A 27045-nucleotide genomic window follows, 5' to 3' on the forward strand; every position below is an offset into this window, starting at 1 on the left:
GAGTCATTGCTTAAAGTTGCTGGATTTAGCAAATAAAAATACCGGATGTCCAGTTACCTTTCAATTTCAGATCAATTACAAATAATTTTTTAGTATTGGTATTTTCCAAACATTATATGGGACATACCTACATTAAAAGATTACTTGTTTGTCTGTTAGAGGAGGCAGTCAGGAAAGACCTCTCTGAAGAGGACACTGGGCAGTGACCTGAGTGAAATCAGGGACACAGCAGTGCAGATCTAGGGGAAATAACGGAGAGAGAGAGAACAGCATGTGCAAAAACGTGTCTGTGGACTTCCACAAAGGTCAGCGTGGTACGGTCTCACATTTTAGTGTGAGCTCGTTGAAGTGCGGATTCCGGGCCCTGGGTCTAGTGCCGTTGAGATGGAGCAGATGCCGGAGCCTGTCAAGAAGCTCAGTTCGCATCTGGCCTATTCCCTACTCCTCAGGTCTTCTGCACACAGTCCAGGGGGTGAAATGCACCATTGCGGGCTCAGAGCTGGGGAGCCCCTCCAGGACCACCGGGTGCAAACCTCTCTGGTTACTGATGAGGAAACTGAGCTCGAGAGTCTCTAAAGACCTCGTCTAAGGGAGCTGGTCAGCGGAGAGCACGGTGCTTTTGTACACAGCCAGGTGCCAGTCTTCTGGGACGCTCGTAAAAGGAGTTTGGGGATCAGTGTGTGGTTTTGGGGGGCTCCCACCCACTCCCCGGTGCCTGTGGCTTTGCAGCCAGGACTTCATGTTTGGCCCTGTCTGGGACTGCTGATCCTAGAGTTCTCACAGCTCATGGCTGAGGGTCCCCAAGCTTGTGTTCACCTTCTGGCTTTCTAGCCCCTTAATCTTTTGCAAATACTTGTAGGTCTAACTTGACCCCTTTGCAAGAGCTCGTTTCGTTCTTCACGTTTGAAAGAACATGAAAGAGAGAAGGGACGGTGAGCTATTTGTGGAACCGCAGCCCTAGAAAGCTCCTTATCCGCTCCTTCTCCAGGCAAGACAACCAATTGCAAGCCTCTGACCTCCTCCCTCTCCAGCCCCCAGTGGCCTCCGAGAGCCCCGTGAGCTGTGGAAACAAGGACTCCCAGAGGCCCATCTCTGCAGGCACCTTCGTCACTGAGAGCCTCCACCTGGGCCAGTGGTGGGGGTGGGGAGAATCAAGGAGCAGGAAGAGAAGTGAAGGGGCACTGCCAAGGAGCCCTCTGCTCTCTTCTTCATCCTAGACCTGGGTAGTGCTGGCTTCCCCGCAGCCTTGCCTGGTGCGGCCCTGCAGCCATCCACACCCTTTCTGAAGGACACATCGGCCCAGAAAGAGAAGGAAGCGAGACAGGAAGTGACCTCAATTGCCCTAGCCACAGAAAGGGCGGCTCCCCTGCCTCTGCAGCTGGGTGAGTCCCCTGAGCAGAGGGCCTTGCTCCCGGCCCCACCCTCCTCTTTTGGGGGTCCCTGCAGTGTCAGGACTTGGAGAGCCTGGGCACAGGACTTGATCAGAAAGGCCTTGAGTGCAGTGGGTGCTTATCTGGTGTCTGCGGCCCTGAGGTCTGGGACAGACACTGCCAGTCTTTCTGTGCCACACCCCAGGGTCTGCCAGCCCCCCCACCCCAGTCTTGGCACAGTGGAGGAGAGACACACCTAAGGCCCTGGATGTGCCCGGCTCTCTGCAGCTTCGGGGCCTCAGGCCAGCCACTGATGGGTCTCAGTTTCTGAAGGGGTGGCAGTCAAGTTGTAGAGAGGGAACCTATAAAGGTGCCCTGTAAGCTGTCACTTGCCCAGATGCATATTGACAGCCCATCACTGCTTCTTGCCTGTCCTCCCCTGTGACCGCAGATCTTGGGAGGTGCCTGTGGCTTTGCAGTCAGGACTTCATGTGTCAAGGAGAGACACATTTGGGTGACACCAGCGAGCGGCCTATCTTGAGGCTGTTTCTGCTTTCTCATCTTCCTGCTAAGGAGTTGCCTTTTGTGTGTGTAAGTTCAGAGGGTCTCTGTCACTGGAGAACCTCTCCATAGCATTTGAACATGAAACAAACATTATTTCCCTAAATTAAATTAAATCCCAGCTGAACCTCCTGAGGGGAATCATCCTCTGGGTTCCTGGCGGGGAGGGGTCCTTACTAGATGGGTCAGAGGCGTGTGAGCCAGAGCAGCTCTGTCTTGCATAGGGGCTGGGGAAAATGAGGCTGAGACCTACTGGGCTGCATTCCCAGATGGTTAAGGCATTCTCAGTCACAGGATGAGACAGGAGGTCGGCACAAGGTACAGGTCATAAAGACCTTGCTGATAAAACAGGTTGCAGTAAAGAAGTCACTAATACCACCAAAACCAAGATGGCCACGAGAGTGACCCCTGGTCAGACTCACTGCTCCACTCCCACCAGCACCATGACAGTTTACAAATGCCATGGCAACGTCGGGAAGTGACTCTGTATGGTCCAAAAAGGGGAGGCATGAATAATCCACCCCTTGTTTAGCATATCATCAAGAAATAACCATCAAAATAGGCAACTGGCTGCCCTCGGGGCTGCTCTGTCTATGGAGTAGCCATTCTTTCTTTCTTCACTTTCCTAGTAAACTTGTTTTCATTTACCTGAATTCTTTCTTGGGTGAGATCCTAGAACCCTCTCTGGGGGTCTGAATCCAGACCCCTTTCCAGTAACACATGGGCTCATGTGGGAGTCCCGAGGCTTTCGGGGGACAGGAACACAGCGCAGGCCTGGGCTTAGTTGTGGGCACTCACTGCAGCTCCTGCATTCCCTAAACAGTGTCCCCACCACCGGGGGCTCAGAGATGTCCCCACAGACTGGGGACAGACTGGGTGGCCAGACCATGCCCTCAGGGCTCTTAAGACTGGGGAGCTCTGTGGCTCTTCCAGGGCCCATGCCACCACCCGTGGGCAGTCTGGCCACCTTGGCAGGAGGAGGCCTTCCCTACCAGTGGCCCCTTCTGTAAGATGGCATTGCTCTAGGACCCACAGGCTTGCACACCCACTGCGCAGAAAGAGGCCAACTACATTGAGACTGCCAGGAAATGATAGCAGGGCACCAAGTCAGGAGATGGGAGGAAGCCCTGGAGTTTATCTCCTAGAGGAGGTCCAGGCTGGGATTTTTAAGAGGATCATGGACGGTGAGGGGTTGGGAGACTGGGTCTTTGATTGGTTGGAGTGAGGGGTATGAAGCCACCAAGAGTTGGAAACTCCATTCTTTGCAAATCTGTTCCTGTGGGGTCCTTAAGACCAGCTGATCAGTAGTGTCACTGGGATGCAAGGACCTAGAAGAATATCTCAAATGGAAAACTTACCATTTTATAATGTTCAAGTTGTTATATACAGAACGGTGATGGGGAACTTTAATCTTGTCACAGGGTCTACATGATTCTAGGGCAGTAGACAAACACCTCTGAGGAAGGGCTCCGGAAGGGGCTGGTCTCATGCTGAGCGCTGGATGTGCTGCCAGCTGGGTTTATTTTCCTTTCCCCCATCCCTACTTCCCTAATTCATTTGATAGACTTGTGGGAATGGTGGCAGCATCTGAGGGGAACACATTTTGGGAGCATCTTTCCAGGCCACAGCAAACCCCTTAGCCACGGCAGTCCTCCACCCTGCCCAGTGAGCCCCTCCCTCCTTGGTCTTAGTCACTGCCCCAGGTTCAAGATGAGCAGAAGCCCTGCCAGGGTGGGCTGTTCAGTCTCTTCCTTGGGAATCTGGAGCTGGATTGAGCTGGTCTGCAGGTAAATGGGCTTTTATTGCATGAGGGGGATATGGGAGTGGCGGTTCCCACCACCACAGGGCCTGGGGCAGCAGCAGCTGTGGGTTGGAGAGAGCAGGGAAGGCCAGCTGTGCAGGCAGGGTCAGAAGAAGGAGGTGGGCCCTGGCTCCAGGCCCCCTGAGGCAGGCAGTGGGGTGTCAGGGCAGGGGCAGGCTCCTGTTGTCCAGCTGTTGAAGGAGGTCCTGGGAGATGAGTGACGTGGTCCCATGGCCAGTCATCCGGGCTTTCCAGCCCCAGCCACCATGACCCTCCTTCCCTCAACACCTCGTGCTGCTCCCGACAAGTAGGCGGGTCTCCAAGTCACCAGAGGTTCTGTCATGCTTTGGGTGGCTGGACCTCCCCATCCCAGCAGCTGTGCTCTTTGGCTGCTCCTGAAGAGCTGCCACCCCCCGCCGGACCCCCGAGTCCTGACAAAGGGGTGGAAGGCAGAGGGGCAGGACTGGCCTGCTGGGTCCAGGGTGGCTTGGGGCCAGGCCATTCTGTATCCTGGTTTTATGAAACAAAGCTGTGCTGCTCCTCTAGGCGATGGGGCAGGGCAGAGGGGCACAGACTCCACCTGACATTTCTGGCTTCGGGACAAGACAATTTACCCGGTGGCCTCTTCCAGCCTGGTCTGAGAGCCCAGCAGGGGCGAGACACTGCAACCTGGCCTGGCCATGGGTGGGCAGGGAGCCGAGATTGCTGCATCATCTGGCAGAGGAGCCGGGGTGTTTGCCAGAGCCTCCAACAGGCCATCCGTTCCCAGAGAGCAGCACACACAGCCTCAAGAGACACAAGAAAGGCAGCAGCGGCATGTGAGCTACAGAGAGGGCTTCCCTGGGCAGATTCATTTCTAGGGGATTCTTTCATACATCTTTGGGCCTTCAGAGTTGTAATGTGTTTGAAGTGTGCATTGAAGCCCAAGGTCCTCTGTGTGATCTTGCAACCCCTCTGGGCTTTGCCAGCTGCCGCTCTGCCCCTTGCCTGCCTTCCAGACTCCAGTAAACATCAGCAAACCTGGATGGAGAGGAACCGTGGATGAGGGTGAAGTGGAGAGTAGGTCCCCTAAGTCCTCCCAAAGCAACCTCATCCTTCCATCTAGCTCCAGGCAGGAGCAACGAGCTGCCCGTGCTGTCCCGCATCAAACAGGAAAGGACGGCTGGATGCAGAGAGAAGAGGCTGCAGAAGTGAAAGCACCTCCACAGCCCAGGCAAGCCAGGGGTGCCTGTCTGCCAGCTGCGCAGCAAAGAACCCCCCACCTCCATCCCACGGGTGGCGGAGAGCCACACTTGCTTTTACTTATGCTCAGTAGGTGTGATTAGCAACGTGGGTCTTGAACTAGAAACTGTGGGTGGTACCTTTGTTGGGGTAACTGTGAGAGGTGTGGGTGACAGAGGGGAGGGGCCTTGCTTCTTCCTTGCTCTTGGCAGGGGGAGCTGACTGGCGGATGGTTCATTCATTCAGCAACTATTTACCTAGAGGAAATGATGAGCAAAGGTCCTGCAGGGTGGGCGGTGCCATATGAGGTGTCGGGAGTTGGCTGCAAAGGAGAGGAGCTTGCGGGGGTTAAGGCAGTTGAGGGACCTTAACCCCAACTGGCACATGGCTACCCTCTCATCGCTGTGGTTGCTGCTTTTATGGTGGATTAGAATTTCCTGAAGCATGGCAAGAAAGAATGGCTGGGACAGTCTAGGTTTCTGAACAGAATCTGACCTTTGGCAAAACCCCGAAAAAGACTCTAGCTTAAAAAATCCCCAGACCTCAGCCAACTGTGTATACTTTATGCTCCTAAACTAGTTCAACAGAAGCCCCTGACATGGCTGCTGCTCTGGGTGGCAGGCGGTGGCTGCAGGGAGGATGGCCCCGGAGTCCCCAGACTACAGACACCCACAGAGTTGGGGGTGAGTGGACAGTACCAGAAACAGCTGCCCAGGACTCTTGGAGAAGCTTCCTCTGCTCCTCCTTTCGCCACCACTGTGGGAAAACCCAGGTCTGCCTCCCTGTTGCCTCTTTCTCACCTTCATTCATTCCTCCTCCCGGGATAATCTGACTGTGTCTGTTTGGCTCTGTGGCTTCCAGTGGCTCCTGTCAGTCCTCATTATCCTACCATCACCAATCACCGAGGTCCTGCACCCTTCCCTTTGCCGTGCTCAACTCTGGGGCTCCCTCCTGGCTTGCTGCTATGTCTTTACCCGGGAAATGCTCTCCGCCTCTGTGGCTGGGTCCTCTCCTCGGGTCCCTTCTTCAGTAGCAAGGACTTCAGGTTTTCCGTCTTGAGCCTCTTCTCTCTCAAGCAGACCCTTGTGCACGAGCTTGTCCACTCCCGAGCAGAACAGGCATGTGCCCAGGCCTCAGAAACCTGTTCTTTCTAGCTTCCTCTCTGTAAAGTTCCTGATTCATATAATTCATTGTAGGAATTGCGACTGGACGTCCAGAGGCATCTCGACTCCATCGTGTCCCATACTGAACTTGGCCCCTTTCCCCACTTCCTTGCCCCTCCTTCAGGGTTCTCTACTCAGAGGAGAGTAATGTCACCTACTCAATATGCAGCCCAGAAGCCCTGGGGTCAGAGAAATGCCGGTTTTGGAGCCAACCACCAGACTCAAATCCTGGATCTACCGCCTCCTGTGTGATCCTAGCAAGTTCCTGAGCCTCTCTATGCCTCAGTTTCCCAGATAAAATCAGTGATCCTCTTATAGAGTTCTAGTGAGGAAACAATGAGATACTCCGTTAGAAGTGGCCATATTGATAGTGCTCAGTAAAAATGAGCTGTCATTACTCATAAACGTGCACGTGCACGCACGCACGCACACACACACACACACACACACACACACACACTTGGCCAGTGACTCAGTCCTGTGGGCTCTGCCTCATCTCCAGATCCAGGTCCCCATTCACTGCCACAGTGGTGGCTCAGCCCCTCCCCATTCCCACCCGCAGCGGCTGCGGTCACCTCCTTACTGGTCTTTCATCCTCCATGGTCTCCCTACTCCCCATCTAGGTGAATAATTTCTTTTTAACAACAACAACAAAGCTTTATTGAGATGTAATTCACATACCGTACAATTCACTCATTTAAAACGTAGAATTCAGTGGCTTTTAGCATATTTATCGAGTTATGTGGCCACCTCTGCAACCGATTTTATAGCACATTTTCATCACTCTGAAAGTAACCCTGTGCATGTGACCACTCTCTCCCTATTCCTGCTCCCGACCCCCTCCCAGCCCTGGGCAACCACTAATCTCCTGTCTGTCTCTATAGACCTGACTGTTCTGGACATTTCCTATTAAGGGAACCCTACACTATTTGGTCTTTTGTGACTGGCTTCTTTCACGTATCGTATTTCAAGGCTCATCCTTGTTGCAACAAGTAGCGTTCCTACTTGTGGCCAGAGAATATTCCATTGTGTGAATATACCAGACCACGTCTGTGTATCCATTCACCAGCTGGTCGACTGAGTAACACACGGATCGTTTTCGTCTCCTGACTATTACACACAGTCCATACAAAATGCTGCTGTGAAATTCTTGTGCAGGTTTCTGTGTGGACGTATGTTTCTGCTGCTCTATATACCCACTAGTCACATCAGTCATATGGTAACTCTGTGTCACTTTTGGAGGAAAGTGGCTGTGCTATTTCTTCAAATAAGTTGATTAGTTGGGGTTTCCCAGAGGGACAGAACTAATAGGATATATATATGTGTGTGTGTGTGTGTGTGTGTGTGTGTGTGTGTGTGTATCCACAGTCTGGCTGAGAACCTGCACTTCTAATCACAGTACTACCCCATCTCCCTGAAATGACAGAACTTCATTATAACTGGCTTGATCCTACCTATGTTTTTTGCTGTTTTTTTTTTTAATCTGTAAATCGGCATTTTTCACCTGCTGCTTGTGAATATTAAATGCTGAGAAAGTGCCTTATGGTTAGTCTCCAGTAAGTCTGTCCAAAGCAAAAAGAGAACAAAACCCACCACAACCAAACAAAAAGGAATATGAAAAGTGTTGTGTAAACATTTATAAAAGATCAGTGACTAATTCTTATAATGTAATAAAATTATGTAGTTATATTAAAAGGATAAAAATGCTACTTTTTTTTTTTGAGATGGAGTCTCACTCTGTTGCCAAGCTGTACTGCAGTGGCGTGATCTTGGCTCACCGCAACCTCTGCCTCCTGGGTTCAAGTGATTCTCCTGCCTCAGCCTCCCAAGTAGTTGGGACTACAGATGTGCACCACCACGCACACCTAATTTTTGTATTTTTAATAGAGACGGGGTTTCACCATGTTGGCAGGGATGACCTCATGATTCACCTGCCTCGGCCTCCCAAAGTGCTGTGATTATCGGCATGAGCCACTGTGCCCAGCCAAAAATACAACTATTAACGGCCACTTACAACGCCATACACTACTAAATGTCTCAGAGGGAAATTTAGTGGAAATACAGGATGAGATGCAAGAAGGGGGCTCAAAAATGAAGACTGAGGGAGAGGCTAAGAACAAGTCCTCCATGTTTGTGTAAAAGGCAGAAGAAAGTTAAGAATATTGGTCTTGCTCCCCTGTGGCTCCCTACCATGGTGACTCAGGTACCTAACTCTACAAAGAAACCTTTCAACTATTATTACTAAACACAAATATACCACAGTTTGCTAAAAAGACTACATGGGAGTGCTATAGTTTTCTCCAAGTTCATTATGTTTTATATTTTAAATAATTTGAAAAGTAGAAATCAAATTGGAGGCTTATGTTCAGCTGGTTACAGCCGTTCCTGAATGAAGCCAGAAGCCTGTCCTACTGTGAAATACTTGTTGGTTCTAAGATTTATATAGCATACCTTAATGCCTGTGTACACTCAAAATAAATTAGTGCCTTCATTTCTTAAATTTCCCATTTGTAAAATATGAACACAAGTTCTAACATGTCCGTAATGTGGTCCCTAGAGCAGCAGCATAAGCATCTCCTGGGGACTTGTTAGAAATGTAAATGCTCAGGCACCCACCTCGGCCTCTGAATCAGAAACCCTGGGTGTGGGATCCAGCAATCTTTTTATCAAGTCTTCCCTGTAATTCTGATTGTGCTCAAGTTTGAAACCCATTGCCAGAATGAATGAAATGTCAAAAAAAAAAAAAAAATCCCCAAAAGTATGGCAGGGTAGAATTTTTTTTTTCCTTTTTTTGCTATTACTTTTTTCTTTTTTTTTTTAAGAAGAAAGAGAAAGAAAAAGAGGGAAAAAGAGAAAAAGAGGGAAAAAGAAATATTACTTCATTCCTAAAATGGGTATCAATAATGGCCGATCAATATTTTGTGTGTTTATAGTGGATAATGTATATTTTGTGTGTTTAAAATGAAGAGCTCTATTGAGTTTATTTGTTCTGAATCTGAGTTCAAGTCCTGGATATCGTTATCAATTTTCTGTCTTGTTGAATCTAAATCTCATTATGGGTCTTATGTATCTGGGTGTTAAGATCTCTTATTATTACATTAGTCCTTTTACCCTTGTATCCTTGTAGCTTTGAAATCTATTTTATTAATTGTGAGAATTGCAACTCCTGCTTTTTATTTATTTATTTTTGCTCTCCATTTAATTGGTAAGTTTTTTTCCAACCCTTTATTTTGAGTCTTTGTATAGCTTTAGATATACCGTTAGATTTTGTCTGTATCTTTTGATTGGGGGATTTCGTTGATTTAAATTTAGGGTTACTGCCATTTGATATTAACTGGCTATTTTATCCTTTCGTTGATGTAAATTCTTCTTTATGTTAATGCTCTTTACTTTTTGGTGTATTTTTAGAAAGGCTCATACTGGTTGTTCCTTTCTATGTATAATGCTTCTTTTAGAAGTTCTTGTAAAGCAGGCCTGGTGGTAATAAAATCTCTGAGTACTTGCTTGTTCCCAAAAGATTTTATTTTCCCTTCAATTGTAAAGCTTAAATTGGCAGGATATGAAATTCTGGGCTGAAAGTTCTGTTCTTTAAGTATATTGAATATTGGCCCCCACTCTCTTCTAGCTTGTAGGGTTTCCGCTGAGAGATCTGCTGTAAGCCTAATAGGCTTCCCTTTATGGGTAACCTGATCTTTCCCTCTAGCTGCCCTTAATATTTTCTCCTTTGTTTCGATCCTGGTGAATCTAACGATTATGTGCCTTGGGGTTGGTCTTCTTGAGGAATATCTTTGTGGTGTTCTCTGTATTGCCTGGGGTTGAATAGTGTCCTGCTTTGCTAAGTTAGGAAAATTTTCCTGGATAATATCCTGAAGAATATTTTCCAGCTTGAATTCATTCTCTCCATCACATTCAGGTACACCAATCAAATGTATATTAGGTCTTTTCACATAGTCCCATATTTCTTGGAGACTTTGCTCATTCCTTTTTATCCTTTTTTCTCTATTCTTGTCTTGTCGTTTTATTTCATTAAGTTGATCTTCGACCTCTGATATCCTTTCTTCTGCTTGATCCATTCGGCTATTTAAGCTTATACATATTTCACTAAGTTCTCGTGTTGTATTTTTCAACTCCATACGTTCATTTGTATTCCTCTCTATATTGTCTATTCTTTTCATCATTTCATCGAACCTTTTTTCAAAGTTCTTAGTTTCTTTACATTGGGTTAGAACAAGTTCCTTTAACTCCTAGAAGTTTCTTATCATCCACCTTTTAAAGCCTACTTCAGATAATGGAACACGGTCCTTTTCCATCAGGGCTTGTTCCGTTACTGATGAGTCCTTTTTCCATCAGGACTTGTTCTGCTGCTGATGAGTCCTTTTCCATCAGGGCTTGTTCTGTTGCTGATGGGTTCTGATTTTGGGTATACTCGGCCTTCTTAGGCTGTTTTTTTCCCTTCATTGTAGATGAACTGCCTTTCTGATTAGGTTTCTGAGTCAACGTCCGATTTATTGGTTCCCAGTGCTGGGATCTGAGCAACCCACTGTGGCAGCCTAAATAGCAGCGATAAGACTGATGGTGCTCTTCTGCCCAGGAATCTCTGGTCTGGCTTCCCTCTTGAGTCTGCAACAAGCGGCTCTGACTTCCTGGAGCTCCAAACTCTGGTCAGTTTGGGAAGCAGTCCCGTTGGCTCTGCATGAAGAGCTGCTGCGCTGAGGCGCCTGCAAAACCGCTGCGGCGGCCACAAGAGTCGCGCTGGCAACCCGTGGGGCTCCTCCACTGGGAATCGGCTGATCCGTGAGTAACGAAAATTCGTCTAAAAGTGTGGCGTTGTCTCATTCTCTGAGCTTTCACTGGGAGCTACAATCCCGAACTGTTAGTGATCAGCCATCTTGGATCGGTCTCTTTTTTTTTTTTTTGAGACGGAGTTTCGCTCTTGTTACCCAGGCTGGAGTGCAATGGCACGATCTTGGCTCACCGCAACCTCCGCCTCCTGGGTTCAGGCAATTCTCCTGCCTCAGCCTCCTGAGTAGCTGGGATTACAGGCACACACCACCACGCCCAGCTAATTTTTTGTATTTTTAGTAGAGACGGGGTTTCACCATGTTGACCAGGATGGTCAATCTCTTGATCTCATGATCCACCCACCTCGGCCTCCCAAAGTGCTGGAATTACAGGCATGAGCCACCGTGCCCAGCCCAGGGTAGAATTTTTAAATGTGATCAAACACTGAATTGTCACCTAAAATATATTACTTATATCAAATCTTCCTACGTGTAATCATTTCCCTGTTCTGTGTTATTTGTGCTATTTGACTGAGATTAATTTGTTATATCACTTGAGTAAGAACAATATCTGTACATTTAATCAATTCATTCTTCAGCTTAACATATTTTATAGAACAGAACGCCTATGTCTTTACCAAGTTCACAATTCAAATGAATGTTTAGAAAACAAACTCAAAAGTTGACTGACTTGAATGCTAGGTAACATTATGAAAACCCACCCTGATATAAAAATCTAAAATAGGCATGCTATCTAGTTATTAGATCTATTCATGATCATTAAGTGCTGTAAGTATTTCCAAAGTACATTTTCATACACAGGAGCCTAGCAGCGAAGTACTAATAGTGGCACCTCACCTTGAGGTGTCAGTTCTGCCACTGGCTTCACCTTCACTTGGATCCCTCAAAACAAAGTGAAGGTTGAGATTTAATGATAAAAGTAAAAAATATATCAAGAAAACCTATATCTAAAATGATTTTAAAATTAGCTTGTTGAGCAAACTTCTACCATGACAATTTTCTATTACTAGTCAATCTGAGACTGTTTCTCGTTTTTCATCATAACCGCATGTAATTATCATTTATTTTTTTATTTTTTATTTTTTTTTTGAGACGGAGTTTTGCTGTTGTTACCCAGACTGGAGTGCAATGGCACGATCTTGGCTCAGTGCAACCTCCGCCTTCTGGGTTCAAAAATTCTCCTGCCTCAGCCTCCCGAGTAGCTGGGATTACAGGCACGCACCACCACGCCAAGCTAATTTTTTGTATTTTTAGTAGAGACGGGGTTTCACCATGTTGACCAGGATGGTCTCGATCTCTTGACCTCGTGATCCACCCACCTCGGCCCCCCAAAGTGCTGGGATTACAGGCGTGAGCCACCGCGCCCTGCTGTAATTATCATTTATTGAGTGTCTACTCATTATTGTCAAGAGGCAGTATGAGGTGAAAGTTTAATGTTTTTTTCATAATCTTCCAATTCCCAGCCATGATTCATCTGAAGTCATCATTTATCTTTTGGTTTAATTTCTCTTAATCTAAAGTTAAAACTATTTAATAATTATCAATAGCAAGATTCAACTTCAAATTTGTAATTATGCATAATTCTAGTAGTCACTCAATATAAAAAAAATATATTAACCTTATAGTAAGCAAATCAATACCAATTTCTAAATAAGCAATTTCTTCTATAAGCATTTCTTTTAGAAGTTATGCCAACAATTCATGCACATGATAAAATACCACAACATATTAACAGCCTAGCCATGTAGGTGAGTCTAAAAACACGGATCTTACCTGGATATCCACCTGTGAAATGAAACCAGGAAAACACTACTAATTGTTCTGGTGTTGGATGTAATTAAAATGTATAAAGTCTACCCAAATTTTAACCCTTTGTCATTTCTAAAGGTAATTAAATATCTTGTGATAGAGGCCAAAACACTATTAAATAGTGGGAAAAATCACCAACGTGAATCCTTAAGATAATGTTGTCTTAATGTTTTAGCCATTCCAGAAACATCTGTATTATTTATATTAAATGAATGCAACAAGAATAAAATCAGTGGCACTCTCCCGTCCCCTAAGTTAATAAAATATACCCGCACACCAAACTCTAAAACTTTAAATGGTTCTCAAAAATATGAATGCCTTATGCATCTCAGGGTCTTTAACTAATACATGCCTGTCTTAACAAGCATATTATGAAAAACAAATTTTCTATCTGAATTTAAAAGAATACTAAAATGTATTCTCACATTCAAATGTAATTTTTTAAATTTCTAATAACTGCATTTTCATTGGGAAGTATAATAAAAATTCAATGCCATCTATACAAATCCATTTTTATTATAGCACACAATAATAAAACATTTTTGAGCAGGCTCAAAGTGAAACATACATTTTCCATTACATGTAGATGAACTGACACACAGACAGGCAGTGTACCAACTTGGCAAGCAAGACAGTAATGCTGTTGCCTCCCACTGCTAAGATAAAATTCCTTTAGGAAGGGACATACATCTCACTAGACTTTTCTGTCCTATTTATATTACGCTTTATTACTCACTAGCAAACACCTATTCCACTATTGCCAAACTTGAAGCATTAGGAGTGAAATGTCCCTTAGACTCTATTTCCTCTGCTATAATTGACTGAAATAGCAATTGACCCATACCCTGTTCCTGCCTACCTGGATGCTAGTAGAACACTGGAAGAACTTCTGCTACTTGGCAATTGTTTAAAAAATCCCAAGAAGTCTGCTTTCAGTGGCCATGGTAGATGGGGCTGCAGAAGGCACAGCTGGCTCTAACAGCATTTGCAGTGCAGCATGGCTCTTCAACACTTAACATTTAAAAAACAGTTACTACATATAGCAATATATACTCAACTGAACAAATTGGGTTATTCCCTAGATAAGAATGAGCTATGGTTAGAAAATCATAAGGTTTGGTGTAGAAGTGAGCCATGCAGTTATTTAGGGCAGAGAATTCCAGGCAGAAGGAATAGCAGGTACACAATGCCAAAGCAGTGCTTAATGTACTTGAGGACAGTCAGGTGCCTGTGTGGCTGGTGGGGAATCAGCCAGGGGAAGAGTGGGAGAAGAAGTCAGAGCAGAAATGGATGGCCAGGTTACACAAGGCCCCACAGTCCATGGTGAGGGCACAGAATTGTATTCTGAGTAAGATGGAAGCTAATCAGGGACTTTAAATCTAAGAGTGACATGATCAGACTTGACATGACACTGCTGAAACAGAAGAGGAGGAGGACCAGGACAGAAGCTAGGGGACCTATGAGTAGGTGAAAGACGAACATTGATTCAGAGTATGAAAGCAGTGATGGGAGTGACGAAACAGTTAAATTCTGGAAATGCTATGGAGGTAAAGCCGGCACAATTTGCCAATGGATCTGATGTGGTATGAGAAAAAGAGGGGTCAAGGATAACTCCAAGACGGTGAAGAACGAGGGAGGGACAGGTTTGGGAAGAGGACCGAGAGTTGAGTTTTGAACATGTTCTGTTTCAGAGTCTATAACATATCCAAGCAGAGAGCTGAGCAGCAGTTGGCTATGAGTCTGCAGTTTAAGAGAGAGATGTGGGCTAGAGATACACTTGGGAGTTGTTCACACAGGATGGAATCTAATGTCATGACCTGACTGAGATCACTGAGTGTAAGGAAAACCAGAGAGAGAGAGAGAGAGAAAGAGAGAGAGAGAGAGAGGAGGGCTACAGATACACTTGGGAGTTGTTCATATAGGATGGAATCTACTCTCATGAGCCTGACTGAGTGTAAGGAAAACCAGAGAAAAGAATGTGTTCAAAGACTGAGCCCTGGGGCATTCTAATATTTAGAGGTTGAGGGAAAGGCAAGGGAATCTGAAAACAGCCAGCAGAGGAGCCTGGGGTAGCTAGTCTGTGAGTCAGGAGAAAATCAGAGCCAAGCAAGGGAAACGCTTTAACTGTGCGGAATGTTTCAAGATGGTAAGTTGCTCACGGGAAGGCAGGAGCCCATTAGTCCCACTCACTGCTCTACAATAGCTCCTACAAAAGTGCCTTGGATGTAGTAGGTCTTCACGTATGTGTTCCATGACTATACGGCAATCCTTTTTCAGAGCCTCCCAACAGACCATCTCTAAGGCACTTTCTTGCTTTGACATTCTGTCTCCTGACTTCCTGTCCACAGTACCCTTTACTATGTTTCCTCTAGAGTCTAAATCTTTGTTGCAGAGCAAAGAGAAGTATTTCGCACAATGCTTAATGCAAAATTAGTAATCAAGCATTAAACTCCAAACCTATTTTTTTCACTTTAAAATTAATTCTGGCTTAACCAGGAGAAAGTACTGGCTTTTTGAAATGGCCTTAAATAGCCAAATTCCAAAAGTAGAAACCTATTGATAATCTGACTAGTACCCTGCAGATGGCCCTCTCAAACTATCATCGAACTTCTATGCTGACTCTGATGGTGAACTTTTTCTTTCTCTAGCAAGTTGTCATGCTGCATAGCAATTGCCCAAAGAGTACAAACTCACTGGCAGGTATGGTGAGAAATTTATGTTACATTTGAGGCTTGAAGGTTTTTAATTTAGCTGTGTGATACTGGGCAAACTGATGGATGAACCAGGTCTATAAATAGTTCCATGGCAAGGAAGTAAGACTGAAGCTGCGGCTTCTCTTTTCCACATCCACTCTTTGAAATCCTAGGAGGATTTCACTAATACCATTGAGAATTAATTATTTAATTAGCATTTCTTAAAGCAAGTATAATTATTTCTAGCCCATCACTGAAGGCTCGGCTGAAATGATGATATGATAGGGTGCCTTCACTGTCTCCCTAGAGAGAAACGATTGTGTCTTCCTCTGGAATCCAGCACGTTGCCCACACTTTTTAGCACATGTTCTGGTTTATATCATGGCTAGTTGTTTGTCTGCTTCTTACAAGACTGTAAAAATCTGGAGGGCACAGATGTTGTCTCACCTATCTTTAGATTCTGTTCTGTACCTAACACAGTGCTTTGTGTCACAGGGCTTAAGTAGGCATTTAGCAGGACACAAAAATAGATCAAATAGACATCAGCCTGCATTGTAGTCAGCAACCCGTATCATCAATGTGCACTGTACATGTATGCATAGTAAGCATGCTTACTTTTTAGAAAGTATAATTGCATTGTTTAAGCAGATTAGAACTTTACATGTATTCATTTTGTGTTTCCTATGTTCTGATGTTAAGGTTTAATGATGTGAAATTACATAGATCTGTGACTCTGGTATGTGGACTTTCTATGCAAAGAAGAAAAAATGTAAATTATGTATTATTAGCAAGCAATTTAAAAGTATTTTCTAGATAAATATTGTTTGAAGAAAACATGTAAACTCATTTAATTTATTTTTCTCAATCAAGGCTTTTAAATATAAAACAATCTTTTGTTAAAACACACATTTTTAAAGTCAAATTTTTGTTCTTTACATTTTATTTTATAGATTTTTAAAATGTCATTTTGTCCATTTTTTTCTTTCTCTTAAGGAAAAAGACTTTATGTCTTCCTAAATATTTTTCTTCCAAATCTGTAAAAGAGCAGCTCTAATGAAATGTTATAAAACCATTTTGGAAAATTATTATAAAGATTTAAGAAAAAAGTAATTCCCTTTGTAATTTCTAGAGGAAACAAAACACGATAGTACATTGGTACTGACCTGCGAACAAATTTGGATGTGATTTTGCTTATTATACCCGTTGACATTCCCCTTCTGGCATGTGCAAATGCACCCGTTTCATGGGATGGTGAAGCAGGTGGCCCATTATAAGCAGCGCTGAGTCGCTCCCGGAGCTGTTCACCATGGAAAGTGCTTCGGCTTGAGCTCCCTCGGGGAAAGCGGGTCCGGTCTGGAGTCGCAGTACTAATACTGTGAGCAGATGGGAAGCAGCAGGCACTCTCTGGTTTGTACTGCTGGGACAAATTAAGATATATCATTTAGAATAATGACAAGAAAACGTTTCAATCATGCTAAAAACTTGAAACAAATGGCTATGGCTACTTCTTTTGGCCCTACTTTATTTGTTCGCATTAGAGCTGTGAGACATGAGTTAATTTTATTTACTATATCGTTGGAGAGGAATAAAATTTCAGACTGAAACTAGGTACCTTTTGTCTGGTGACTAAAAATTAAGAAATGACTGAAACAGGGACACAAAGATAAATACTCTTTAGTATCAGGAATCCCAATCCAGGGGTAGTGCAAATATTTTTAAAATATTCTCCTGAACCACTTAGCAATGCGGAACACAAATTTTATTGTCTATTAAAAAGACATTGAATAAAATAATTTCCCATTTCTAATTTAGGCTTCAGTGATGGTACACCACCACATGGCACTACCAATATGCTTAACAAATCTAACAGAGGGTTAAAATGTTCAGATGTTCTGAATTTGAGAAATCCTGAAATAGAAAAATACTAGAAAACCAGTTATATAATTTTATACCCGAATAGGCTCTTGAGTTCATCAGTTTCGTTGACAGGAAAACTGAAGCCCTGTTTTATTAAGAACAAGGAACTGAGCCTGATCATTACCCAAAGGTCTCAACTCCAAGTTTAGTGCTTGTTTGGATATGTTTAAATCATAAAAAATCACTTTACCTAAGTGACAAATTAAGCAGCGATATTTAACTTTATAGATGGACCTAAAACCAAATCCTTAAAAAAATTCCTCTAGAAAATGACTCAAGTTATATGCAACATTTCCAATAACAGCCAAAGCACACAGAAAATTTATGATACAATTCGATTTTTCCTCTATTACAAACACTGAATCTTGTCAGAAAGGTCTTAATGTGATGGTGACTATCATGTATTTTCACACGGTACTACATATTTTTAAACAGTGAACAAAATGAAATGTAACCAGCACATTACCCAGGCCGGTAAGCTTCAGAGCCGTCTTAAAGGGTTGGCAGTGTGACTTTAATAGGATGACCAGAAGTGGACATGGACTTCTGGTGGCGGGGTCGTGCTGAGGGGACAGCAGAGGCCACAGAAGAGCCTGCAGAAGATATGCTACTCACAGACATCTCTGTAAGGCTTTTGTCATAAAGCAGTTGAGAAGACCATGGAAATGTAAAAAAGAAGAAAAATTGTGGTTTACTAAAATTTAAGAACTATATTTTTAAAAAATCTAAACTGAATAACACCTTTCATGACTGAAATATTTGAAAGAAACTAACATTAACAGCATTATTAATGACTAACAAAAAAATAATATTCTTATGAAAAGTATCCAGGATAAATGTATCACTATCATCCATGAAAAAAATCTCACACACACTTACTCATGTATGTAAATGTGAGAAAGTATAAAATTCTTTTTGTGGAGATACAATAATTTCAGACAAAATGATTATGACTAAGTCATTTTTTACTTCCCGAAAATCACAGTTTGGTGTGATATGTCGATGTAGTTCATTGTCCATTATTGATACAATCAGAATTGGTAATTATACCAAAAATATTATCTCTGGATACATCAACACACTTTTAGTGTCAATAGGTTAACTGTTGCCGATGAAAGGAGCTGCAACTTAAAATTTAGTACAGGAAAAATCAATTTAATTAAGTCTGAAATCAATGTCCAATTATATTATGTTCAACGAAGATACAGTTTTCTTTGCATGCCTTACAATAACACTTACTTTACAGGGTCAGGGAGGTAGGCAGTCACACTCCATAAAGTGCTCTTGAGCTATGAAAAACACCTGTGCAGCCAGGTGTGGTGGCTCATGCCTGTAATCCCAGCACTTTGGGAAGCCAAGGCAGGTGGATCACGAGGTCAGGAGTTTAAGACCAACCTGACCAACACGGTGAAACCCCATCTCTACTAAAAATACAAAATATTATCTGGGTGTGGTGGTGCACACCTGTAATCCCAGCTACTCAGGAGGCTGGAGCAAGAGGCAGGAGAATGGCTTGAACCTGGGAGGCGGAGGTTACAGTGAGCCCATATCGCACCACTGCACTCCAGCATGGGTGACAGAGCGAGACTCCATCTCAAAAAAAAAAAAAAGGAAAATGAAAAACATCTGTGCAGAATGCAGTCAAGGGACAAGGTAGAGAGTGGCCACATCTACCTGGGAGGTGGGAAGGTCAGGAAAAGCTTCTGAGGCTGCTGACCCTAGACCTGGTCTCCACGCAGAATGGGCAGGCATTTCAGGCAGAGGGAGGAACACTGACAAAGGCATGGAGCTGTGAAAGGGTCCAGCACGTTCAGTAGCCCTTGCAGGAATGAGTGACTAAGCCTGCTTGTAGTACTTTTCAGTGGCTACACTATTCACTCTTTTGGTGGTGAGCATCGACCTAAGCCATATACTTTTAAAAAGACTCCAGGGAAAGTGACATATTAAGTTACAGTTACAGCCCTTGTGCCTGATGGAATCCTTCAGCCTTAGGCAGAGGCTCCTGGTGCTCATGACTCTCTAGCCATAACACCCCCAACCCTGCGCTCCTACCCCACAGTACACAGCACTGCCCAGCTCCTTTATTCTGGGCACATAAAGCAGGTAAGGGCTGAAAAGTAAACGTCCTAGCTGCTATTGACCCCAGGAGCAGGGTCTAATGGTCCATTCTTCCATCCCAACCTCCCAGGGAGGGGTCAGCTGTGTAATCTGAATCCTCCATTAAGTGGAGAATGAAAGTTTTCAGATTTTTTTCTTTTTTTTTTTTTTTGAGATGGAGTCTTGTTCTGTCACCCAGGCTGGAATGCAGTGGCGCCGTCTCAGCTCACTGAAACCTCCGCCTCCCCAGTTCAAGTGATTCTCCTGTCTCAGCCTCCTGAGTAGCTGGGACTACAGGTATGTGCCACCACGCCCAGCTAATTTTTGTATTTTTAGTAGTGACGGGATTTCATCGTGTTGGCCAAGTGGGCCTCAAACTGCTGATCTCAAATGATCCGCCCACCTTGGCCTCCCAAAGTAGCTGGGATTACAGGCATGAGCCACCATGCCTGGCCTGTTTTCAGATTTCTTAATTCCGATGGTTGCTAAAGGAGTTGGTCATTCAAATCTCCAATGGTAAGTAGGGATTTAGTTGTGGCCTTCCAGAAAGCTGCTGCTACCCCATTGTAATGTTCCCTCTGTGCCTGATTCTCTACCTTAAAAATTCATTTCTCTGGGTTATGCATTGGGGTGCAGGGTGGCCTAAAAATGCATGTGTCCTCCGGAGGTGACACCTACGTCATCATGCTGTTGAGACTGAGCTCATCTGACCTCTTTCTCTGCATCCGGAGGGTCTAAGCAGGAACAGGATCACTGGTGCATGGAAGGGGGGGCTTCTTGGAGGGAGGAAGGTGCAGAAAGGGAAGTGGAGTACCTTGAAGACCCACTTCAGGCTTTAGCTCGGGAATGTCATTTCCCTTCACTGTTGTTAGAAGCACAGACCACATCTGACAGGTCATGGAGTAGATAATTCACCCATTCATTCATTCATCTATTCAGTCCTTTATCAAATCTGTATTGAGCAGGCCCGTTTGGGGGCTCCATGATGAGTTAGGGTAGCTGCTGTCATACCTCCTGCTCCACTAAGCTGTCTCACCTTGTGCTATGGCTGAATCTTCCCTCCACCTGGGACCTCTTTTCCATCAGACCATGAGTCTGAAGCTCACAGTCACCTCTCAGCCCGTTCTGGCCCCTTTCACCATCTAGGGTCACTCCTTCCCCTCTCACATCAGCTGACTCTATGCTTCACCAGAATTCCCTCTCTCCATTGATGTCAATGCATTTACTCATCAAATCTTGCATCTTCTGGAGAGCAGGATCCTGGGATCCTTTCGTGTTTGTGTCCCTCCACAGATGTGTACACAGTGCTTGATTAATGCTGAATGGGTGAATGAATGAATGGTGGGTATGCTGGGTTTCTTCAGGTTAATGTCAACCCCATATGGTTCTAAGTGTCCTTCATCAATAAGCTGGAGGCATTTAGAAACTGAGGGTGTTTTCCTGGTACACTGACACAGGATGCATCTGTCCTGAGTGTATGTGTGTGTGTTCTCCTAGATTAACATAGGATGTATCTGTTCTGAGTGTGTGTGTGTGTGTGTGTATGAGAGAGAGAGATAGTGTGTGTGTTCCCCTTAAATCATAGGGAAAGCTTGTGCTTGGCCGTAGTCAGTATGTTTCCTGCTTTGTTGGGTGTTAGTGGGGATTCAGAAGGCCATTTCTCTGGGCACAATCCTGGGGATGCTTTAAGGATTGTTATAACTGTTAGAGTCTCTGACTTTTACATGATCTTACAGTATACCAAGTTTATTTACAACTGCTTCTCACAACAGCCCTATCTTGTCTTACAGAATTAGAAATGATTGCCCACCCCTACTTGAGGCCACTCAGCTGTGAGGGCAGAGCAGGTCTTTTCCCCTGGGTCCCAGCTCTCCTCCCTCCCCCTTGGGTTCCCAGGTTCCCCACCCTAACTAACAGAGGGGCCCAGGAAAGACGCACACCTGTCCTGTCTCAGCAGGACCAGGGGCCATCATCTCATGGCTTCCATGGAACGAGGCCCCATCCTGGCTGTCCTCCAGGAGCCCTGCTGAGATGGTGCTGGAGACACTTATGATGGAGCTGACGGGGCAGATGCGAGAGGCTGAGAGGCAGCAGCGGGAGCGCAGCAATGTGGTCAGGAAGGTCTGCACTGGTGTGGAGTATAGCTGACTGGCCAGCACACCCCGGCCCACCTATGACCTCAGCCCCAGTGAACGGCTGCAGCTGGAGGATGTCTGCATCAAGATCCACCCATCCTACTGTGGGCTTGCCATCCTCAGGTGAGCGCTGGGAGGGGGAACCCTGTTGGGCTGCAGGCTCCAGGAAAGCTGGCTGCAGTGGCAGGGGCCTGAGGCCACCATGACTAGAGCCAGGAAGCCTGGATGACCTAGTTATCTGTTAGAAGGAGCAAGAGGGGAAAAGGAATCTGAAGGAGACCAGGAATGCTGGGCTAGGGTTAGAGTCCAGCAGGAGGCAGGAGGCAGCTCCTGGAGGCGTGTGAGTTTTGATTCATGAGAACACAATGCCTTTGAGTTTCTCTTCTCGTGCCCTAATTGTTATTGTCCTGGATTTTAATTTACCTGGCTTCTTTTCTTTCATCAGTTTCTCTTCAATATTATCTTCTTGGAGAAATTTTCCCAGATGTCTCTCCAAAATCGGATTCTTAATTATCCTAGCTTATGTTAGCTTTCACACTAGTCTGCCCACAGGTGAGTGAGCGTGCACGTGTGTGTGAGAGAGAGAGGGAGAGTGTGTGTGTGTATATAGGAAAAGTTCAGACAGAACCCTGGGACACTGCTTGGGTACAACAATGTTCCTGAATATAAATGTAACCTTACTGAGGCTGTGACCACATGGTCCTGTCTCAGGATTGGTGCTGATGGCAAAGAAGCATTGGATAATTTCAAAATCATTCAAGTTCTTCATCTACACTTCTCTTTGTAAAGGAATATCAGTCAAAACATCTTAAAATTCCTGTTAGTCTCCCCAAATCTTCCCTCACCCATCCTTTTAACCAACATATGCATTAATTGTACACCTTTTTCTTTGAAATTGCCTTTAAAAGCTCCTCTCCTTCAGCCCCATCCACCTTCTTCAGCCCCATCCACATTCCTTGTTTTTTGTAGTTGCTTTCACCACCCCTCCCCTTTCTTCATCTGGGCGGAGAACCTCACCCTCCTCCAGTTTTCTGATTCTGCACTGCAGAAGCCTCCCAAAGTGTATCTATTCCAGAAGCACCTGGGGACAGGGGTGGGTCATGGGATGGAGCTGCTGATAATGGAATCTGGGCTAGCAAATCAATCCTCAAAAGTGAGGGGGAAGGCTGGGTATACACAGGTCATGATTTTCCTGGCTCATTTCCCATCTCATGTCACTGCTGAGAAGACTGAGAAGTCCTGACTCTCAATGTGGTGGAGGAAGTCTGGTATTAAATAGACTTGCTAACCTTAACTCATGAGCTCTAAGCAGAGCTAGCCTAGGCAGAGCAAACAGCTTGGGAAAACACACAGCCCCTGGGAGAACCTGGGACATGTGGGGGCCACAAGTGATTCTTCCCAGCTGATGTGCAGAGTCTTCTGGGGAAGTATCAGGGGACCCCTGTGCATGGCAAACAGCTCACCTGGAAGGAATATCACAGGGGCAGTGACATCATCAGATATATGTTTCAGAAAGATCATGCTGGCCAGTGGGTAAAGAGACAGGAGAGGCTTAGCCAGAAGGCCTCCCATCAGTAATGCTGCCACAGCAAAGGACTCCCCTTAATGCTCTGTCATCAACAACCTTAGGTAAGTGTCAGGATCTTTACACACCTTAGTTCATTATAGCTCACAAAAAGGCCGCTATCATCTCAGATTACAGACGAGGAGGCTGAGGCCCACGGAGGCCAGAAGTGGCAGAGCTGGGTTTTGAACTCAGGATTGGTTGAAGCAGTAGCAACGTGGGGTGGTTCCTGATGCGCTTCAGGAGCAGGGTAGAGTGGGCAAACTGGCCACCAGGATGTACGGGCAGCCCCTGGGGTTAGACACCCCGGGTGCCAGGCTCGCTGTTGCGGGTGAATGGTCCCACGCGCCCTCCCCTGCCGCCCAGGTTCCCGCAGCTGCTGGAGGAGCAGGAGCCAGAGGTGCAGGAGGTGTCCCGGCTCTTCCGCTCGGTGCTGCAGGAGGTCCTGGAGAGGATGAAGCAGGAGGAGGAGGCCCATAAGCTGACGCGCCAGTGGAGCCTGCGGCCCCGCGGCAGCCTGGCCACCATCAAGACCCGCGCGCGCATCTCCCCCTTCGCCAGCGACATCCGGACCATCTCCGAGGACGTGGAGCAGGACACGCCGCCGCCGCTGCGGTCCTGGAGCATGCCCGAATTCCGGGCTCCCAAAGCTGACTGATCCCTGCCGCTCCCCTGCCCAGAAGTGGAGCCGTCTACAGGGGCATGATAGGCTGGTGACCGGGGCGCCGGGCCCTGGAACCTCCCCACCTAGCCCTGACGAGGAGACGGAAACCCCAGGCGGCCCCATCCCAAGATGCTGCTATACAATGAAGCAATTTCCCGGCCCACCCTCTTCCTCTGGCCACAAAGCCGAGTTAGGTCCTAGAGCAGCACCGCCCTCGCCCTGGCCCTCGCCCTCTCCTGTAGCCTGCAGGAGCACCCCTTCCCAAACTGGCAGATTCAAGACCTTGGAAGACAGACCATTGCCCCGTCCTCATCTCCTGTTTCTGTCTCAAAGGGGAGAGTTGCCCTACGTTTTTGCAAGACCTAGAGTCTTACCCCAGTTTCAGGGATGTCCCATTCACTCCCCTACCCCCATCCCCAATGATAAGGGACCTGTTGAATGGTATCCATTCTCGCTAGTGACTGGCTGAGCTCACCACTGCAGGTGGGTCACAGCCTCACGGGCAGGTACAGCTGGAAGCGACCAGAGAGACAATTAGATCCACTCTCTTCAGCTAGTAAATTTGGAAATTGAGGCTCAGAGAGGAACACTTCTTCCACCTTTAACTGTAGCCAGCTCCTCATGAACAGTGAGATTGTTCCTGCATGAATAGTGTCTGTTCCTGAGTCTGGAATCCTGGGCTGGGATGGGACAGGTCCAAAGGATACATCTCTACCTACCTGTGCCCTGATCTATCTCTTACCTTGGCACTGGGATGGGGGTCTAAGCTGCTCTCCAAGAAGTGTAGCTAGGGGTGGAGGTAGGTTACTCATTACCCCATGCCACAGTGTCATCACATGGCCTGTGGCCAGTGCCTAGCAGCTTCTTCTAGAGGCCTTCAGACGCTGCTCTAAAGAGCCCAGATTTTTCAATTCCAGGATTCTCCCTTCTGCAGCTGGTCACACTTGCTCTCTGACTTTCTCCAGGAAGTGATGCCCAAACCCCTGACTGACCATGATGCACCTGAGTGAAATGTTCTAGAAGAGCTTCCTGCAGACTTCACTGCCCTTCCCTTTTCTAACATGGTTAGGCCTTGATGATGGGCATGTGAATTACCCAATGTATGGATCACTGTGGAAAATCTGGAAGACCAGGAGGCCTTCCCGCCTTCCCACACACTCTGGGGTTCAAGTGGAGTATAAAGGGGATGGGTGGGGAAAGTGTCTACCCTCAACTACCAGTGCACAGGCAGAAATGCAAGTGGATCTTAATAGTAGCCTAAATAAAATGCCAGGAGGAGATATAATCAACGGAGAGTTGGGGGGCCAGAATCTGTATATTCCCTCAGTGGAAAAAGCTTTTCTTTGAATGATTTGGTTTTGAATGATTTTCACTGGAATCTGGATAGAGAATCATAGGATGATGGAAAACCTCTGATCCAACACTATCAAGGTGGAAGAGTTGATTGGCTTATTAATATAATTGGTAGAGGATGAGAATAATTTAAAATATACATGTTAAACATCTTACATATTTTAGTTGAAGACATAAAAAGTTCACTTGATTGCCAAACTTTTTTTTTTTTTTTTTGAGATGGAGTCTTGCTCTGTCACCCAGGCTGGAGTGCAGTGGCACAATCTTGGCTCATTACAACCTCCACCTCCCGGGTTCAAGCGATTCTCCTGCCTCAGCCTCCCAAGTAGCTGGAACTACAGGTGTGCGTCACCATGCCCGGCTAATTTTTGTATTTTTAGTAGAGATGGGGTTTCACTATGTTGGCCAGGCTGGTCTCAAACTCCTGAGATCGTGATCCACTCTCCTTGGCCTCCCAAAGTGCTGGAATTACAGGCAGGAGCCACTAGGCCCAGCAACCAAACTTTTGATTAGGTGCAAGCTGTGCTTTTTTGTGACCTGTATGTTTTGTCTGGTGGGAGTCCTACACTTACGTTTTCTTGGTTTGTACTTCAATCATAACAGTAAGAACAACTGGCATAAAAGAATTCTGGAACAAGCAGAAGTGACCCTTGGTAAGCAGACAGCTCAGCTGGTAGGGGCAAAAGTGTTGGGGAGAATTAGAAAAAGGTCTCCGTACTGTGGGCTTTCTGGGTGACCTGGATGTGGGTCAGCAGATGTTTTAGAGGAAATGGTTAACCTGGAGGGAGATTCAAAGGCGGCTGGATAAGAGAATATCTATTTTTCTTCCCTATCACCCTACACATACGTATTCTCTCCAAAGAAAGGGAAGACCTGAGGCTTTCAACGTGGTGTTCTTTTTTGAGTTTAAGTAACTGGCTGCCAATGAAAACCTTTCCTGCCGACTGCAAGCATGTGGACAGAACCCACCAGCCCCCTCGACACTGGTTGTCCTACTACAGGTAATCCCAGCTGGTGGCTCTCAAAGTCATGAGGGTCCAGAAGTTGTTCCTCTGGATTCAGGTTGTTAAAAGGACGAATGATGTCTGCCTCCATTTCTATTTTTAAAAACTCACTAACCACAAATGAAAGAACAAAAAGTTTGAGAGTGTCCTTGTAAGTATTTCATGAGTGGCTGGTGGTATTTTGGAGGGGACAAGTTGAGCATGTTTAAGACTGCCACAGACAGCCTGTTTGCACCCAGATCACCACCTCTAGCCACTAGAGGGAGTGGGTGAGAGGCTTGGACTACTTGGTGACTACTTTTTTTTTTTTTTTTTTACCTTATTATGAAAATTTTCAAACACACAAAAAAGTAGAGGGAAAAGTTTAAGAAGCCCCATATGCCTATCACCAAGGTTTAATGGTTACTAACATTTGGCCATATTTTATTTTTGTGTGTGGAGTATTTTAAGATAAATCCCAAGATGTTGTGACACTTCATCTCTGAATACTTCAGTATGCACTACATAGGCATAAGAACTTCTTCCTATAAGACTATACTACCGTTATCACTCGTAACAAAATTAACAGTAATTCCTTCATATTATCTAATGTCCTGTCCATATTCAAATTTCCCTGTTCCCAAGAAATGATTCTTGCAGTTTATTTCTTTGAACAAGGATCTAATCAAGCCGCACACGTTGACAAGAAAGTTGAAGTTTATTTTTGTTGTTATTGTATTCGCGGCTTGTTTTAAAGTGGTTATATAGTATTATGTAATTCCACAGTTAAGCATTGTTTAATGATAGAGTGCTTATGGAGCACTCATGTTAACATTGCAATAAGTTAATGACTGAACGAACTCAAATGATAAAAATTCTGCAGTTTAGCATAATGATTCTCTTACTCAGATT

The 27045-nt window shown here is 45.5% G+C and overlaps 1 pseudogene; it reads left to right on the plus strand.

Moving 5' to 3' along the window:
• The first annotated feature begins 17875 nt into the window (after window positions 1-17875).
• On the plus strand, window positions 17876-23922 carry LOC118149556 (protein RD3-like; annotated as a pseudogene).
• The last annotated feature ends 3123 nt before the right edge of the window (window positions 23923-27045 follow it).

Source organism: Callithrix jacchus, chromosome 19 (genome assembly GCF_049354715.1).
Source record: "Callithrix jacchus isolate 240 chromosome 19, calJac240_pri, whole genome shotgun sequence".
Lineage (NCBI taxonomy): Eukaryota > Metazoa > Chordata > Mammalia > Primates > Cebidae > Callithrix > Callithrix jacchus.